The 17,757-nt window shown below is 61.1% G+C and overlaps 1 long non-coding RNA gene across 1 annotated transcript; it reads left to right on the plus strand.

Annotated features, from left to right (window-relative positions):
- The first annotated feature begins 5,609 nt into the window (after nt 1–5,609).
- On the plus strand, nt 5,610–6,827 carry LOC120231822. Its single transcript, XR_005528435.1, has 3 exons — nt 5,610–5,668; nt 5,747–5,987; nt 6,601–6,827. It is a non-coding gene; the product is annotated as an uncharacterized LOC120231822 (long non-coding RNA).
- Nucleotides 6,828–17,757: the final 10,930 nt, after the last annotated feature.

A 17,757-nucleotide genomic window follows, 5' to 3' on the forward strand; every position in this document is an offset into this window, starting at 1 on the left:
CTCCTTCACCACAGCCTGGGAAGGGCCTGGAAAAAGGAGGAAATGGTAATCCAGGCGCAGAGGCCAGGAGTGGGTTTCAGGAGGGTTCTGTGCCCCCTCTGCCCCGTCCCCGCGGACACCACGCCCCTCAGCCGGCACTGGGGGGGGCGGACTCCCCCGCAGCCCTCTCACCCGCCGCCACTCAACGCTGTCCCTGGGCACGGAAGAACCACAGGACACCCCAGTGGCCCCCTGGGTGGCAGCCGCCCCCTCCCGCCCCCCCCCCGGGTAGGGCCTCGCGGCTCCTCGGGATGCGGGCCCATCGCGAGCCCAGCAGGGTCACTCTGCCTTCCGGTCCGTTGCTCCCACGTCCTCACTAGCAAGTTTCAACTTCAGCAGAGCCTTTGCTCTGTCCCCCGGTGGAAGGATGGCCAGGACCCCCAACCGAGGCAGAGACCCGGCGCCGACCGCACGGGGTCTACCAGCAGGCCTCTGAGAATGACCGGCAGGGCCCGATGTCGCTTCCGCCCTGGGTTTCAGGCCCCACACACCGCCTGTGGGTGCAGTGCACGTCCCGCACCCTGAAAAACAGGGAACACGGTGCAAGGTCCAGCACTGAGCCTTGGGGGGGCCGTCCTGTCCGCTGGCGGCTTCCCAGAGAGTGGGTCCCATGCGTGGTCTAAGGCTCGGAGCCACACCTTCCATGCTGCAAAACGGTCTGAGCTCCTCCTCGCGGTCTGTATGGACGACGTTGTCAATTATTCATAAACTGGACACTGACTCTGGTCTGTGCGATTTTCTGTCTGCCCCCATGGGCGGAGGATTGGGGACCCAGGGAGCACCGGAAGGGGCACGTCACCTCCTTTCATCTCTCTGCTCACTTCTAAGGGGTTTCCCTGACATGCAGTGGACGATACAGCCTTTTCTCCCTGCGTCCTGCCTGGAGTAGAGTTGAAAGATGTCACCTTTGTTTCTGGCTCTGATGAGGGGTGAGGTTAGCCAGAGTCTCTCCGGAAATCCCCAGGCATGCCAGCCAGACCAGAGGGCAGCTGAGAGGGGAGGGCCTCCCGGACGATTCTGCCGCTTAAGTCAGAACCAATCCGAATACTGTGTCATCCTGTCAACGTTCTGAACATGTTTATTCCAGTGATGTCACAAACACTGTTGGTTTAAGGGCTTCGGGGTGTTATAAACAACAACAAACTCAAATCCAAGTGGCTCAAACAAAAAGGACTTCCTTAGCTCTTGGACTTGGAAGTCCAGAGGTAGGTGGGCCTCAGGACTGGCTTGATCCAGGGGCTCTGGCCCCACTTCTCTACAATTTCCTCTGGCTGACTTCCCAAGTGGGGGGCAAAATTGCAACAGCTGTTTCATGGGGTACATGTACCACCACAGCGTCCAGACGAGGATGGAGGGAGTCTTCTGGAGCTCTGTGCTTAAGGGGAGGGCATCTTTTCCATCATTTGTCAGCAATCCACTGCTCACATGCCACTGGTCTGAACTGGGTCGTGTGCCATTCCTGGCGAAAGTCCTATGTCCAGGGAATGCTGGGTGCTGGTTGGTGCATCTGAACCTTGTCAACCTTAGACCCACCAGAACCTTCTGAGCGAGGGCCAGCAGCTGGGAAGTCCGTGGGCTGTGTGGTGGGGGAATGGTGGCCTCTGAAATCCGGGCACTGAGAGAGGCAGGAGGAAGGGAAAGGGGAGTTAGAGAAACAGCAGTCAGGAGACAGAGGCTAAGAAGCTCCTGACCGGCTGTCCACTGTCTCTGCGCTCTCGCTTAATTAGCTCATGATCACAAACTGTACAGCCTCTGAACCTGGGACCCAGCTGTCAGGAAGGGGTGGGGAATGGTTAAAGACCTGCGTGAAACCGACCCTTCCCTTCTCTCCCTTTGTGTTGGCTGAAAGTGCCTGGGTGGTCTTTGGTGGGGGGAGGGGGGCATTTTCTGTCCACCTCTAGGCGCTGGCATAAAAGCTGGGATGGCTGGGATTCAGGGCTCCTGAATGGTGTGCCCTCAATGAGAGGAATCCGCCTCCAGGGGCCAGTGAACAGAGACACTGACGGGCCTTGAGACAATAGTTTCCCCCCGCACAGTATCCTGGGAAGTGGAGGGTAGCGTGAAAATTAGTCAAGGAAACGTCGTTTACAATGGAGTCCGGTGGCCAGCAGGGGGAGCTCTCAGCCGTACCGCTCCCGGTCCATTGAAGACCCAACAGGAAGAGGCTCCTCTTGCAGGTGGAGTCCACTGTAGCTAGCGCTTTACTAAGCCAGCAGGAGGAAGGAAGGTTTCCTCTTCCCCCAGCAACAGTTCCAGCCAATGAGAGACGGCCACAGCCCAGCCAATGAGAGACGGCCACAGCCCAGCCAATTGGAGACTGCCACAGCTCAGCCAATGAGAAGCCACTACACTTCCAGCTCCCGGTTTCATCCAATGGACTTTCTGTTTACAATAGTGCCCCCCCCCCCTTTTTTTTCACTATAAAGGGACCTCCCCTCCTACACATTCACTTATGGTTTTGTTCAGGCCTCGTGATGTGCGGTTGTGTTTCTGTGCTGTTCCCAGAGATATTCGTTTTGCTAAGTTAACTAGTAGTGTTGTTTTTTTTTTTTTAAGGTTATCAGTAGCAAATCTTTTCCGTGGAATTATTGGCCACTTTTCTGTTCAAAAAAAAAAAAAATTAGGCCGCTTCATTAACACAGCTAAGTTCCCTCCGGGACACCGTTGGTCCCCACCTGCCCTATGCAGGCCCTCTGTGCCCTGGACCCACAATTAGCGCCCAGGCCTCTGGCCAGGCCCCCACCGGGGGGGAAGGAAGCGACGGTTCGGGTCGCTGCAGGGTGGGGTGTGGGCGAGGCCAGGCTCCTCGCCCCACGGGACCTGGAAGAACAGGACGGCCACACCCCTTCTCGGCATCTGTTTTTAATCCTGTAGACACAAGACGGCACGGCACGTAACTGGCCCGTTGCTCTCTCTGCTGGGGCTCAGGTGGGACTGCCCTCGGCTGGTGTCCCCACCCGCGGCGGGGGGGGCGGTGGAAGACCCCAGCCCCAAATTCCTGCCATTCTTCTCTACCTCGTTTCCCTTAACCCCACTGTCTTAATCACTGTTTTCCAATCTTTGTCTATTAAGATTGAGACACCCCAGGGACTCTCCAGAACCAGTTAGGGCCCCAAGACCTGGAGCTAAAACATTGAATGAAACACAGCCCCCTCCCTGGGCTGCCCACCCAGTCGCATCCTTTCGCTGTCCTTCCTGGTCCTTCAGAGCCCAGCTTTTCTCTGAGGATCTCACAGAATCCAAAGCTCAGCATCTTACGTGGGACACAGGACACTTGTCAACAATGTCATGTGACCAGACATGTAATGAGAGGAGTGATAACCCAGAGGAGAACCCAGCTCAGCTCAGGGGTCAGGGAGGGCTTCCTGGAGGAGGTGATGCCTGCACCCGTTCTTACGGATTTGTAGGCCCAGGCAGAGGAGGAGAGGACAGCCTTTCAGTGGAGCCGTGTGGCCCAGGTCTGGAGGTGGGAGGCAGTGGGATGGGAACGGGGCTGGCGGGTGAGGTGGGTGAGGAGTGGAGCATCTGGGGAGCCACGACCCACCGAGGCCGGAGGCAGAGGGATGGATGGATGGATGGATGGATGGATGGATGGATGGACAGATGGATGAGTGGGTGGTTGGGTGATGGATGGAAGGAAGAAAGAATGAAAGCAAGGACAGAGGGATTGATGGATAGGGAGGTAGGTGGGTGGGTAGGGAGTAGACACAGGTTTATTTTGAGGAATCGCCGCGTGGGATGCTGGGGCCTGGCAAGAACGAGGCCCGTAGGGCAGGCTCACAGGCTGAAGCTCGGGCAGGAGTTGACTGTGCGACCTCGAGGTAGAATTTCTTCTCTGGGAAATCTCAGTTTTGCTCTTAAGGCCTTTAAAGGATTAGCTGAGACTCCACCCACGTTATGGAGGGTAATTTGCTTCAGGCGAAGTCAAATATAATAGACGTTAACCACACCTACAACATGACCTTCGTGGCCACGTCCAGAGGAGTGTTGGCTGCTTACCTGGGAACCACAGCCTGGCCGAGTTGACCACGAAACTGACCATCTCAGAAGTGGTTTCTTCCCCACGAGTGTGGGTGTGCGTTTGCCCAGGGAGGGAGGGGAGAAGGCACAGTGGGAGGGGGGGGGGTCCTGAGACCTTCCAGGGAGGGAGAACCAGCAATGGGCACTGGGAGGGGTGAGAGCAGGAAACGTCTCACAGCAGGAAGTGTTCAGGGAAGGTGGTTGGTGCGGGGCCTGCAGAGACGGCAGATGGCCTCCCAGAGGGACCCGTGCTCCCGGATGGAGCCCCAAGGGGGTCCCTGGTGTGTGGCTGAGAGTGGCAGGGTGGGGATCGGAGGCGGTGTTGAGTGAACGGGAGGTGAGGTGGTGCAGACAGCGAGTGTAGATGCTTCTCCCAGAAACATGACCAAAGAGATCATGGGGTGACGAGTAAGCTTGGGCTAGGGGGGCACTATTTTGCTTTTGTTTTTAGTATGAAAATACCAGAACATGCGTCTTTTGGCACTTCCCCAGCCGGTGGCGTTTGGCGTTGCCATCAAACCACTCAGTCCTGCGTCTGCCCCCGGCAGCTTGGTCAGAGCCCGAAACTCTGGTGGAGAGGGCCCTGCGCTGGCCGCAGGGAGGCCCTGCCCGTCCTCGCCAGTGACTTCTGCACATCGCTTAGCCTGGCACGTGCGTAAAGCCACACAGTGCTCACCGTCAGGGCCAGAAAGGGGCGCTGGAGCAAGAGGCGAGGAGGGCGAAGCGCTTGGTAATCCTGCAGGAGGTGAGGGGGGAAGGTCCTCCTCAGAGCCCACCCCTTCGTCACGAGAGGGGGCCCTCTCCCTGCCCCAAGGGGCGGACTGTTCCTGCTCACAAAGTCCAGGGCTGCGGAAGCTGTGCTAGGAGGTGATGTGTGTCGCTTCAATGGGCCTGGGGGTCAGCGCCCACTGGGGCTGGAGGCTGGGAGGTGCAGGAGCTGGCCTCCTCATCTGGGAGGGCTGCCCTTGCGCCCCCTGCATGGCCGTGTACCCCCTTGTCATCAAGCCGGGGACAATAGTGGACTCCGGCCTGCTGGGACCTGACTCTTGCTGTGACCTTGTCCCTCTGAGCCCCAGTTTTCTCCTCGCCCACTGGGAGCCCTTAGACCTGACGCCTTCCTCCCGGGCCCTTACGCCGCATGGTGCTGGTTAGCTTGCCCCCCCCCCACCCAGAGATGCTCAGATCCCACCCCTCAAGGACCCGTGAGGTGGCCTTATTTGGAAATAGGGTCTTCATGGGTGTAACCAGCTAAGATGCAGAGTAGGGCTGGGGTAGGGCGGGCCCGGAATCCGAGGCTGGTGTCCCCGCAGGAAGAGCAGGGGCAGCACAGGGAGGGGAGGCTGGGGTGGGGCCCCCACTCACCCAGGAGTGCCGGGAGCCCCCGGGAGCTGGGGGAGGCAAGGAAGGACCCTCCCCGGGAGTTTTTGTGGGGAGCATGGCCCTCGGACATCTGGCCTCCAGGACAGCAGGAAGACACACTTGTGTATTTTGTGGTGCTTTTTGTCACACAGCCACAGGACGTGTGCATCCCTCTGCACATTCCACTTACTCCCAGGGGGCCCAGACCAGCTCTTCCCATCTCTCTGGCTTCCTGCACAGGAAGGTGCTGGTAAGTGTGTCACCTCAGCCTGCCTCTGAGCCTGCTCTCACGTGCTCCTGACTCCCCCCGCCTGCTTCTGCCGCGCAGGTGCACAATGTCACTGGAGGAAAGGCTTTCTGATCAGCAGCCCAAACTCCGGGTCTTGCACGGAGTCATTTCCAGAATGAGGCCCGTGTACCTCTGACTTCATTCCGTCCCCATGACCAGCCAGCTCTGCGACAGCGAAACGTCGCCGGGTCTGCCGCCCCAGCTAGAGTTCATGGGGAGGTTGAGACTGTGGCCTCCGCCCGCACATTCCTCCTTCCCACCTGCCTGCCCGGGAACTCAGGTGAGTCGTAGGGGTGTGACGGTGAGCTTGGGCTCCAGTCAGCTGGGCAGTCGAGGTGTAGCGAGAGAGCAAGGCTCCAAGATGTGAGTCACATGTTATTTTTACTCTTGGTTTCATATGCCATGGTTTTAAATTATTGAGTGCCTGGAAAGAACCCACAAATGAAATCACATTTCATTTGTTCCCCCACTTGGCTGTGAAGTAAATCAATTGTCGGGCTGTATGTGGAGGTGAAGGAAGGACAGAGCCGCACAGCATCGGCCAGAGCGGGCCTGGAGGGGCCCTGGCGTCATCCAGGGCTACTGGATGCTGTCTGCTGCCACTGGCCACCGTGTGACTTTGCCCGGGGCTTCTGCACCGTTGGGTTTTCAGGGCATCACCTAGACCAGGCCCCAGGGGAGCCCAGCCACTCCGTGCTGCTTTCTGTAGAAGCAACTTGTGGAAAGCCTGAGCAGACCCAGGTCAAGGTCACGGACACTGGGAGGGGGGCTCAGAGGAGCATGACCTCTTTCCTTTCGGTGTGCTGAGTTAGAGGTGGCAAAGGGGACCAGAGCAGGGAGCATGCGGACCCCACAGTTTAGTGGCTATTCTCCTCTGCGTTGGGGATCCTGAGGTGCTCTGCAGACCCTGTGATGCCCTGGAGACCCCGGGATGTGCCTGAGACCCCGACATGACTGAGTCTTGCCTGGCAAACTTGACGTCTGGCTGGGGAGCCAGACAGGAGCCACATGGCAGGACTGGGGAGTGACATGGCAGTGACAGGCAGGGCCACGGGGAGCAGAGGTGGCCCCTGGCTTCGGGGGGTTCCTGCAAGGAGAAAGTCTCCATCAAAGTCCAGAAGGTGAGCCTTAGCAAAGCAGGTGAGGGTGGGAGCATTTCCAGCAGCTCAGGGGCAGAGGGCCTTGTGTAGTTTGGGTCTGGTGGGGCAGGTCCTTCTGGGCCACACCCCATGTCCTTGGCTCAGGACGCTCAGCCTCATCACTTGGCCTCCCAGATGCCTCTGGGCACTGACGTCACATCCAGGGGCCACCTGTCCCAAAGCCCACAGGCTCCTCTAAAGGGCCTAGCTCTTCCACTTGGGAATAGATTGCCTTTGGGTAAGCTAAAGTCTCAGTTTACCGGTCTGTAAAATGGGGATACAGTGGTGATGCCAGTAAGGAAGGGGTGGTGGGCACGGAGCTGTCCCAGGTGCTGACTGCTCGCCTAGCCTGGCTTGGCCCTGGGCATTCTCCTCAGGGGCAGTTTCCACTCACCCTCAGCTCCCACCATCTGAGCATGAGGCTGGCCCCATGGGGTGAGACAAAACCCCTCCATCCAGGCTCTTCTGCCCCATAGAAGTAGCCCCCTGGCCCACAGGTTGCCCCTCCTGGGCTGTCCACGAGAAACCCAGCCCAAATCTCTACCTGACCCAGACCATGTGAGGTCAGCACCGGGGGCTGCCCGGCTGTGTCCAGACCCACCCCACCACCCAACATTCTGTACTTCCCAAGGCCTTCATGCGCCTCAAAAGGGCAATACACATTTTCAGGACAAATTACCCTAATTTTGAAGCAATATGCAGACCTGTGGAACAGTGACCGGTGCGTGTGCTTCTCACAGGACGATTTATCTTGAAAAGAAAAGACCCTTTCCCCGGGGCTCCGACCACCCCTTCCCAGCCTCCTGGGCGAGCCAGCACCTGCCTGTCGGCACCAGGCAGGGCCGTTGGTGGGCCCAGGTGCTCTGATATCTGAGCCCAGTGACACCACTGTCCTCCCTGAGCACTGCCTCAGAGCAGTGTCCACACCTGGGAGCCTCTGGACCCCAAGGCGGCCATGACGCTGCCAGCGGCAGCAGGCCGAGTGCCCGGGGCCCATCCGGGAGGGACAAAGGCCAGCGCTGCAGGCTGGAAGCTCCGGCCAGCGCTCTGACCTTGTCCACAGGAGTCTTGGAAAGCTCCACCCCTTCTGCGCTTCCCCACGTGAGGCCTGGCCACGTTCTGTCCCCTTTCCAAGACTGTCGGGTAGAAGACCATAGCCCTGCCTCAAGGGCACGGAAGGATTAAACCAAATGGACCATGTAAGTTCCTCGGGGGGATGATGAGGCAAAGGCGTGTGTGGCAAGAATGGGCATGGAGCTGGGACGAGGGGCCAGCGGGGCCACAGTCTGGGCACCTTCCTGAGAGGGGCTTGAAGACCCCAGTGAAAGCTTCGATGAGCATTCGAGGTGGGAGGGCCCCAAGCAACAGGTGAAGCCCCTTCCTTACCTGCCAGGGTCCCGGGACACAGGGGCCTCTGTCTGCAGGAGTGAGCCCAGCAGGAGGGGCTGGAGGAGGAAGGCAAGCCCCCACCGCCTTCTGCGTCTGCGCCCAGCAAGCCCAGCTCTCTCTCTGGACGCACATACTTTCAATAAATATCGAAGGGTCTTGGTTTGACTGTTAGCCTGTCTGGAACCTCCTTTGTGTCAAGGAGCCCTTGAAGGCCCTCTGACACCCCCCCCCCCACCCAGGGTCTCAGGTGGCAGCATTTTCTATAATGAGTCATGTGACTTGAGAAACAAATTCTTACCATTTTTTTTTTACTAGAACAGTGCCCAGTACACACTAAAGGTGTTCAACAACGGTGGATGGATGGATGATGGATGACGGGTGGGTGGATGGAGGATGAATGGATAATGAATGGAGGATGGATGGATAGATGGATGATGAATGGATGATGGATGGACAGATGGATGATGGGAGGAAGGATGTATTGATGGATGGATGGATGGATGGAGGATGGATGGAGGATGGATGGACAGATGGATGATGGACAGATGGACAGGTGGACAGATGAATGGATGGATGATGGATGGATTGATAGATGGAAGGATGAATGGATGATGGATGGATGGGTGGATGGGGAGCGGGGGGCCGCTGGATGTAAGATATACATGTGAGGAAAGAAAACCGTATTTAGGGGAAGTGATGGCACATGCCTCTCCCATGTCTGTTTTAATAATAAATGTGATAATAACATTTATGGAGCCCTGACTTTTGGCAGACACCTATATTACTCCATCGTCGTCCTAACAAACCCTACGCGGGTTGATACTATGCTTGGTAAGGAAAATGAAGCAGAGAGAGGGCAAGCCAGTTGCCCGAGGCCACACCTGGCTCACAGTACCAGGATGAGAGCCAAAGTCTGGGTCAGTCGATCCAAATCAGCCAGTGTCGGCGGGCGCTGTGCAGGAAGCGAGGACACGCAAGCAGGCTTGCCCCAGGGAGCGCGCCCCTTGCTGAGGGCAGAGAGCTGGCAGCACAGCCACAGGACCTGGGCCAAGCCCCTCCCTTACTGCTGATTTACTGGGTGACTCGGGGCAGGACCTCCTTGGGCCTTAGGTTCTGTCCTCTTGAAAGAGTGTGCCAGAATCACATGATCCTGAGGTCTTTCCAGGCTGAGAACTGCTGTGACCCCCGCCCCGTCCCTGCTGTTTGACGGTGCCTGCTCAGAGAGGTGAGGCCAAGTCCATGGGAGGCCCCGGGGTGGCCATACAGCGGGCTGAGCTCTGGGACCAGCCAGGAGCCAGGCTCGCCACACCCACCCTGACTCACACCCCATCCACACCTTGGTTTTTCCCATGGCCAAGTGGTGTGATCGCGGCCTCCCTGCCATCCTCACCAGGCTCTGTGGGGGAAATCCTTTGCTTCCAGAAGGTTCCTAGGGACCTTTGAGGACATGGGGGTGCTGATGCTTCTGCCAGGGAGGAAGCAGGACTGTGGGGGGCTCGGCAAAGAGCTTCCTGAGGAGGGTGAGTGGTGGCAGGGTGCTCCCACCCTCTCCTTCCTCCATTCTTCTCTCCCTTCACTCAACCGACGTGTGTGGAGGGCCCGCTCTGCAGCAGACCCCATGCAAGGCACTGAGAACAACGGTAATAATAATAATGGCATGAGAATGTCAAAAACGTTTATCAGTCTCAACTCAGAGGGGTGCACGTCATACATCGGCGCATGTAATCCTCGGAACCATCCTGCCCAGCAGGAGCTCCGTCTAGTTTGATGACGAACGCTGAGGTCGAGCTAGGCACCCTGCACGAGCAGGTGAAGCTGGGCTCACGAGCAGGTGGTCAGACCCCGGGCTCCTCCATCCCTGCTGGCCTGCCTTTGCCCTAGCCAGGACCGATGACCCAGATTTCATGCTCTCAGCCGACATCACTCACCGGTCCCGATGCCCACATAAGGGTCTTGCTCAGGGTCGCGCTAGGAGGGGACGCTGGGTGGGGAAGAAGACGTCTGACCCTTGCACCCCATGGCATTTGTGTTCTGGGGACCCCCGCCCCAGAAGGGAGTAGAGCGTGCAGCTGCGGGCCCAGCCACCTGGGCAGGCCTCCTGGTTGCTAGGGTGCATGGCCAGGACTGCGGGGCCTTGCCTGTGGCTGGTTCTGCTGCACTTGGCCTTTCCCAGGAGCCCGTCCAGGGTACACGGGTGCTGCCCAGGGCCAGGGTGTCTGCTCCCGCTTCAGTATTCCATTCGGAGTCCACATTTTCTGCGGCCGCCCGCCTCCCCTTGTTGACAGCATCCCCCCACAGCCTTGGCCCAAGCCAGTCTCCTCCCGCCACCTCACCCCGCGTGCCAGGTCCCGGATTCTGCCTCCTGAATGCTCCTTCAGTCCAGTCGCCTGCACCCGCAAAGACCCCTTTTGACAGTACCAGGCACCAGCTGCTCCCCCTCTTTTCCTGACGCCCACCCCTAGTGCTTCCCGCTCCACCACCCGGACCCCGCCCCGTGCTGGGCGCCTGACGTCACAGAGGGCAGTCGATGACAGCGGGGGGCGGGGGTGGGGGCCGGGCCCGGGGCCTACCGTGGGGTAGGACGCGGCCCCTCCGAAGGCGCCAGCCAGTGCAGCGCGCCGGGAGCCTGGTGTGCGGCCCTAGACCTGGAGTCGGGAGCCCCGCGCCGGAATCCCAGCCCGCGCCCCGCCTCCGTTTCCCTGTCTGCACACTGGGGGAGGTGGGGGCGGACCCAGGTCTTCAGGCCCCCAGCCGCTCCACGACTCAACAAGAGCTGCACCAAGCTCTTGTCCCTTGGCCTCTCTCCTTGCCACTCCCGGGCTCTCGGGAGCCGCAGCCAGCCAAGGCGCCAGGCAGGCCGCTGCGACAGCCCCGCAGAGACACACCGGCCGCGGCGGGAGGCCGCAGCGGCGTCGCCTGCCTGCGCGTGCGCGGGCCGCGCTGCCTACCGGGACTAGTAGTTCGTCCAAGTGGCCGCTGGGCCGCGAAGGCGGAGCGGCGGGGGCGCTGCGCCTACACTTCCCAGGGTGCGTCCTGCCCGCAGAGCGGCGGGGGCGGGGGCGGGGCGGGGCCGCGCTGGGGGGCGGGGCCGGTGGGGGGGGCGGGGCCGGCGAGGCGGGGCGGGGCGGGCGCGCCGGGGGGCTGCGGCGGCGCTGCGGGCGGGCGCGGACCTTGCCCGGGGTCGGCGGACCCGCGAACCCGCGGGCTGGCGCGCTGGCGATCGCGCGGGCGCGGCCCCTGCGGGCTGGAGCGTCGGGCTGCCGCAACGCCGGACCGCCCGCCTCCCTGCCGCCGCTGAGATGAGTGCAGGTGAGCGCGGGGACCGAGGGACCGGCGCGTCCCCGAGCTGGGTCGCGGCGCAACGAGGGCATTCTGGGGCTACACCTGCAGCACCGGGGAAATCACCCAGTGGCTCCACCCAACTTTGGTCCCGGGGTCCTGCAAACCCGAGGGCCGGTCTGCAGCCCCCCTGACCCAGCGCCTGGGGCGCGCGCAGCTCCGCAGCGCGGGCTGGAGACCCCTTCCCACCGCGCCGCCCGGCGCTCTCTGGAAGGCGCCACTTTTTTGCTTCTCGCGGGTCCAGGGTCTCTGCAGGTTGCAGAAGGCGACCGGGTCCGGGCCGTGGGGCGCAGGGCCGCCGCAGACCCTGCCGAGGAGAAGGGTGATGACTTGGGGGGCTTTGCGGCAGGGGGCGCCGCCCTTGCGCTGCGCTCGCGCCGCCTGAGCTGGGGGCGTCAGGCCGACCTCCGGCGCCCTGGGCTGTTCCGCTGCAGACCTGGGGGGCACAGAGCCCGCAGGTGTGTGCGACCCGCCCCGTCTCCCACCGCTCGGCATCTCCGGCCCCTCACCCCTGCGCATCCCCACTGCTGCCTCCCGCCGCACCCACCGGATCCGACAGCCTCTGCGTGGCCCTGGAAAATCCCACAGCGTCACAAGACGGCGGCACCTATTGCGCTGGGGGAAACTGAGACCCACCTACAGCAGGGAGGCCTTGGCGTGATGGTCTGGTGCGCGGCCGGAGGGGCCTCCTGTGGCCTGGCACCGGGCCGAGGGTTGGTCCGGACATTCCCTGGCAGGGAGGGGCCGTCACCCCAGTTTTCGGGGTGCGACCGGGGCTCACTAGGTTTGAGTCACCTGCCCGGCTCACGCAGCGGAGTGGGGATTCAAACCCCCGGCTCCCTGACTCCTGTGCTCTTTCCTCTGAGCCTGTCTTGCCACAGACTGCGGTGTGGCCCTTGGGGGACAGCTGGGGAGAAATGGGACCAGGGAGGGAGTGTGCGTTTAGTGAGGGCTTGCTCGTGCTCTGCTCTAGGTTTGGGAGGGCTGTTTCCAGCGATCCGACTCGCAGGGGAAACAGTCCCCTCCCCCTCCAACCAAGGAAGGAGGGACCACACTGGCGGTGGGCGTCGGGAGAGTGGCTGAGAGCAAATGGCAGGCAGCGGGAGGCAGAATTCTCTAGAAGAGGATTTCTGAAATGGCCAACCTGTTATCTGGAGGGGGCTGGGCTGCAGGGCGCACCGAGATATTGCAGAACTTGCAGACACATTTACCTAATGGCAGGTGGCGATAATGGCAGGGTGCGCACGGGGTAATTTTAGGCTTTCTGTGATCCTAATTGATACCTCCAGTCCCTCCTGTAATGAGGGGGAGCCCTTGAAGGAGCACCGGCATTTGTGGTTTTCTTGGGAGAGGGGCTCTGTGGGCACTGGGGGCCGTGGGGGGTCATGATTTGAATGAGCAAGGGGGCTGGGGTTTGAACCGTGCCGTCTGCCCGGTGGCCAGTTGTGATCTTGGCAAATGGTGGTACCTTCCTGAGTTTGACTCCCTGGGCTGTGAAGACAGTGTTGCTGGTTACCTGGAGTGGACGAGATTCGCATGGGAAAGCCCGCGCATCGTAGGTCCTCAGTAGCTCGTGATGGTCATTGCTGGGTGGCTACAGGTCCTCAGTCTTCGTGAGTTTACCCGGCCCTTTGGGAGTGCCAGTGTGCCCGCCCGCGTCCCCCTGTGGCTCATCAGATGTGTCCCCAGGTAGTTACAAGCTCCCCACACCGCAGTAGGGACAGTGGTGGGTCCGTGGCTGCTGTGGCCATCTGGCAGGCCATGGGCTTCTGTCACCGATCAGGGCAGGTGCCCTGGTGCCCTCTCACCAAGAAGACGGACATCGTCCCAGAGCTTGTTGCCGACGGGTGTGGGTGGACCTCACTCTGTCCAGTGTCTGGCCGCCCAGACGGGCCTTTCCGTCAAGGCCCCAGACAGTCTGTGCAACCTCTCCAGGTCACAGGCTCCCCTTCCTTTATGCCACTGTGTCTTCCTTCAGTCACATGCGCAGGTCGCCTTTGACAAGGTGTGAGTGTGGCCTCAGGGCCCCTGGTATTTGCCTGCTCGGTTTGTGGCTTGTTGATTTGGGGGGGAGGGGTTAGGAGATTGTCAGAGGTGACATTCTGTATCAGGCCTGGATCCAAGTCCCATGCACTAGCTACGGGTTCCTTGTGCCTCAGTTTCCCTGCAGTATGGACAGAATGCCCTTAGCTCTGCATGCAGCCTCAGCCCGCTGGTGTGGGGCCCGCAGACGAGGAGTGTGGGGGTCTCGTGAAGTAGCCATGGGGTCACAGTGGGCGAGGTGGGGTTGAGGGGAGGCCCTGAGCTGGGAGGGGCCCGAGGGCCAGCCGCGATGGATGCCAGGTCCTCGAGCAGGACCCACGCTCTCTCTGGGCCTAGACGCCGTCCCCGGCGGCTGCAGGCCTGGCAGGTGGACTCCCCCAGCTGCTCAGAGGCCCCTGGCTCCTGGCGGGTGCATCAGGGTGCCAGGGCTGCCATAACCAGCCACCACAGATATTCTCTCGCTTCTGGAGGCAGGAAGTCCAAGTTCAAGGTGTGGGCCTGATTGGCTCCCCCTGTGGCCTCCCTCCTCGACTTGTAGATGGACCCCTTCTCTTGGTAGTCGCAGGGCTTTCCTCACATAGGTGTCTTGCCTGAGTCTCCTGTTCTTACAAGGGCACCACTCACGCTGGCTGGGGGCCCGCCTGGCTGGCCTCGTGCTGCCTTAGGCCATGCTGTGGAGTCCCTCTCTCCAAAGCCAGTCACGTTCCCAGCTACTAGGGGTAGGGGGACTTCAGCACGTGAATTTGGAGGGGGCACGATTCAGCCCCAAGCAGGTGTGGGTCAGGCTGAGAGCCTGGGCGGCTGGCTCGGCCGCCCCACGTCCATGGCTGCCTGGTGAAGATCACGGAGCCATGGGCATCTGGAGAATGGTGCAGAGCAAACGCACGCACGTGCACAGAGGGGAAGCTGAGGCCTGGAGCAGGAAGAATGACCGTCCGGGGTCAAGGAGAGCGTGTGTCAGAGCCCCCCGTGCCCCTGTCCCCTCCTCTGGCTCCCATAGCCCTGGGCAGTCACCTAACCCGAGTGTGGGCAAGGGCATAGCCTCAAAGATGCTCACATCAGGGCCACAGAAAGGGAGCTGCCTAGACGTGGAGGGGAGTGACGAGATACCACCCGCCGTCGCTCACTCATGCGGGGGCACATCCTTACCGCACGCCTGCCGCAGGCCCCCGGGAACAGCGGTGGACAAGAAAAATGCGGTCTACATCCCGCTGAAGCTTACCGCCGTCTGCAGGGGCGGGGAACCTTCTAGTTAACCTTCTAGAAAGTTTCAGTCTTAGGAGAGATGCTTAATCAGACAAGTTTAATTCAGACACCGGCGGAGGGCGGGGTTGTACATCATACGTGATCTCACGGCTGCAAACACGATAAAGGAGGAAAAAACCCGGAGGGTGCGCGTCAAGATGTCCGCAGTGGCCTCTCTCGTGGAAAGAGGAGAAAGGTCTCCCCACATCTGCGTCTTTACATACTTTCTGCGACTTTCCCGAATTTTCTTCGTTGCACATGCTCTTCTTTTTTGCAGTGAAAGTGGGAAAGTGTTGCTGCCGAGTCTAGGGAAGGTGCACGAAGTCCGTGACTCGGTGGGAGTTCCGGAACATTCGGTGCTGTGGGGGCCGCTGTCCTTCGGCTGGGAGTGGGGGCGGACAGCGTTAGGGAGCCTCCCACAGGCAAGGGCACTGGTGCCCGGTTTCTCTGCGTGACTCCGTCAGAATTAGGCGCAGAAGACGATGGATCATCCTGACCCAGAAATTCACCCGAAACTGCCTCTGAAAGGGGGCGGCTTCCTCGCCCAGGAAGCAGCTGGCGCGCTCTGGCTCAGCAGGGGCGTCCCCGAGCTCTGAACTGTTTCCTGTCATGGTCGGGGCACCCCCTGACCTGCCACTCAAGATTTCGGATTCTTTATGGTTTCCGTCGTGGAGGTCCGTTTGGGGGTAGATGGCATAGTTTCTCGAATGAGTTCTGACTTTGATGAAAACTCTTGGCGAGTCTGCTCTTCACTGTCCCAGAAAAGGGAGTGTGACCCTCGCTTATGCAGAAGTCACCTGTCAGGGAGCCACATCTGGAGCGTAGGGGAGCTGGGAGCTGCTCAGAGGAGATGGACACAACGGGGGAAAGAAGAGGGTGGGAAGGGCCCCAGCCCCGGCCCTGGGACCCGGCTGGGCCGGGCGACAGCGGTGACTGCCAAGGACTCCGGCCCCCCCCCTCCGCCCCGGCCCGACACGGGGACTTCCTCACACGCTTGCCCTGCCCCCGCCTTGGCAGGATGTGATAAGGCCTCCCTGGAGCTCGTTCCAGCTGGGCCACCTGCCCGCATCATTGATCGTGGACCCTCTCTGTGCTTCCGAGGCTGCCCCTCCCCCCCTGGGGCCTCAAGTCAGGACCCAGGGTGCAGGTCTTGCTACGGGGCAGGGGCTTGAAGAGGCAGTTAAAATCGTTGCGATGGGAGAACACGGTGGTGCCTGGATAGCGGCTGGGCCGTGATGACGATGGCGTTGCGAGGCGCCGAGGAGACCGGCCAGGGGTGTGCAGCCGGCATGGGCGGAGGGCCCTGGGCCTCGAGGCTGGTAACCTGAGCAGAGCGTCTCTGTTTACCCGGGCTTGTTTCCATCGCCGCGGCCTCTAGGGTGTCAGGAAGCACCCTACTTCGGTGTCACGGCAGCCACAGCTCACGGGATGCTCCCTCGGGCCCCACGCCTGGCCACGTGCTCCCGAATCCTCAGGGCGCTTCTCAGGGCTGCTGGGGTGTCTCCGTTATAGAAGGGAGGTATCCCCGTTACAAGAGGGGAGGCAGGTCCCCAGGAGGACTCGTTGGCCGCCCTGGCATCACATCGCACGGCTTGTAGATGGCAGACCCGGCTTTGAACCCCATGGGCCCAGACGCTCCTCTGGCCCCCTCCCCCCAGTGCCCCCTGTGCATGCCGGAGCCCCCTGTGCATGTCGGAGCCGGCCTCCGTGCGCGATTTCCTGCCCCCTCGTGTGTGGCTGAGTGTTTGGGATGGATACGGCTTGGCCATTTGGGGCATCATAATAACGCTTTGTAGTGACGGGGGGGGGGGGGGGGGGTTACAGGGTCCATCTTGTCCCCCGGGCCATGAAGCAAATTTGCATCGCTCAGTTGTGGCGCCTGCGTGCCCGTAGCCGGGGGGGGCAGAGCCAGACTCAGACCCAGCGCTGACTTCTCCGGGGGGCATGCTCTTTGCCCTGCCTCCTAGAGGGGCTCCTGCCTGGGTCCTGGCACAGCCCAGAGATCCGCTTCCAGATGGCTGGGACCGGGAGATAGAGGGTCACTGTATCAAGCCCCTAAGCTTCTCTGTCACCTGGACCCTCTGGCCGCGGCTTTCCCCTCCATCAGGTCCACCAGGCTTTCCAGAGCTGTCCCTTCCTGCTGCAAGGCAGCAGTCACGGCTGCCCGTGTCCCTGCTGCGGCTCCCAGCCCGGCAGCCCCCCCCCACCCCCCCCGCATCATCCAGCCCCATTGGTGGTGCCTGAGCTCCTGGGAATCCCAGCCCCACCCACCCGGACCGCTGTGTGACCTTGGGCAGGCTGTCTTCCCTCTCTGAGCCTCCGTGTACCCACCTGTAAAGACAGGGCCTACTGCCCCGCTCCACTGTTCCCAGAGAGATGGTCTGGGCTCGAGGCTAAGCCAGCATTTCAGGGAAACACGGCCATGTCGACATCGTCTGACAATTCCACGGCAGGATGCACTTTGCCCTTCGCACGGAGGCTCCCCGACGTAAGGGGGCTTCTCCGCAGCCTGGGTGGGTGCCTCCTGCCTGAGCCGGGACACCTGGGTCCTCCCTGTCCCGGGCAGGACTGGGGAGGGTGGGAGTGTGCTGTGGACTTCGTGGTGCTCACTTTTCCTTGGGTACAGCCCACAGCAAGCCCCGCTGGGCGCCGGGGCTGGTCGTGGGGGCTGGGCCGGTCCTGGGTGTCTTCTGCGTGGGCTCCTAGGCTGGTGACAGCCCGGCCAGGCGTACACTAAACATGCGCTGCTGCAAAAGGATGTGTTTGGGGGCTTCGTGCGCCGTTTGCCTTGCCTGAAGCTTCCTAAGCAACGAGGGAGGCCGTGCTGATGCCATGGAAAGTAAGGTGGCTTTGGGGTCAGGCTGACCTGGGCTCCGGTCCCAATTGTCAGCTGCT

Source organism: Hyaena hyaena, unplaced genomic scaffold, assembly GCF_003009895.1.
Source record: "Hyaena hyaena isolate Hyena2069 unplaced genomic scaffold, ASM300989v1 scaffold_63, whole genome shotgun sequence".
Taxonomy (NCBI): Eukaryota; Metazoa; Chordata; class Mammalia; order Carnivora; family Hyaenidae; genus Hyaena; species Hyaena hyaena.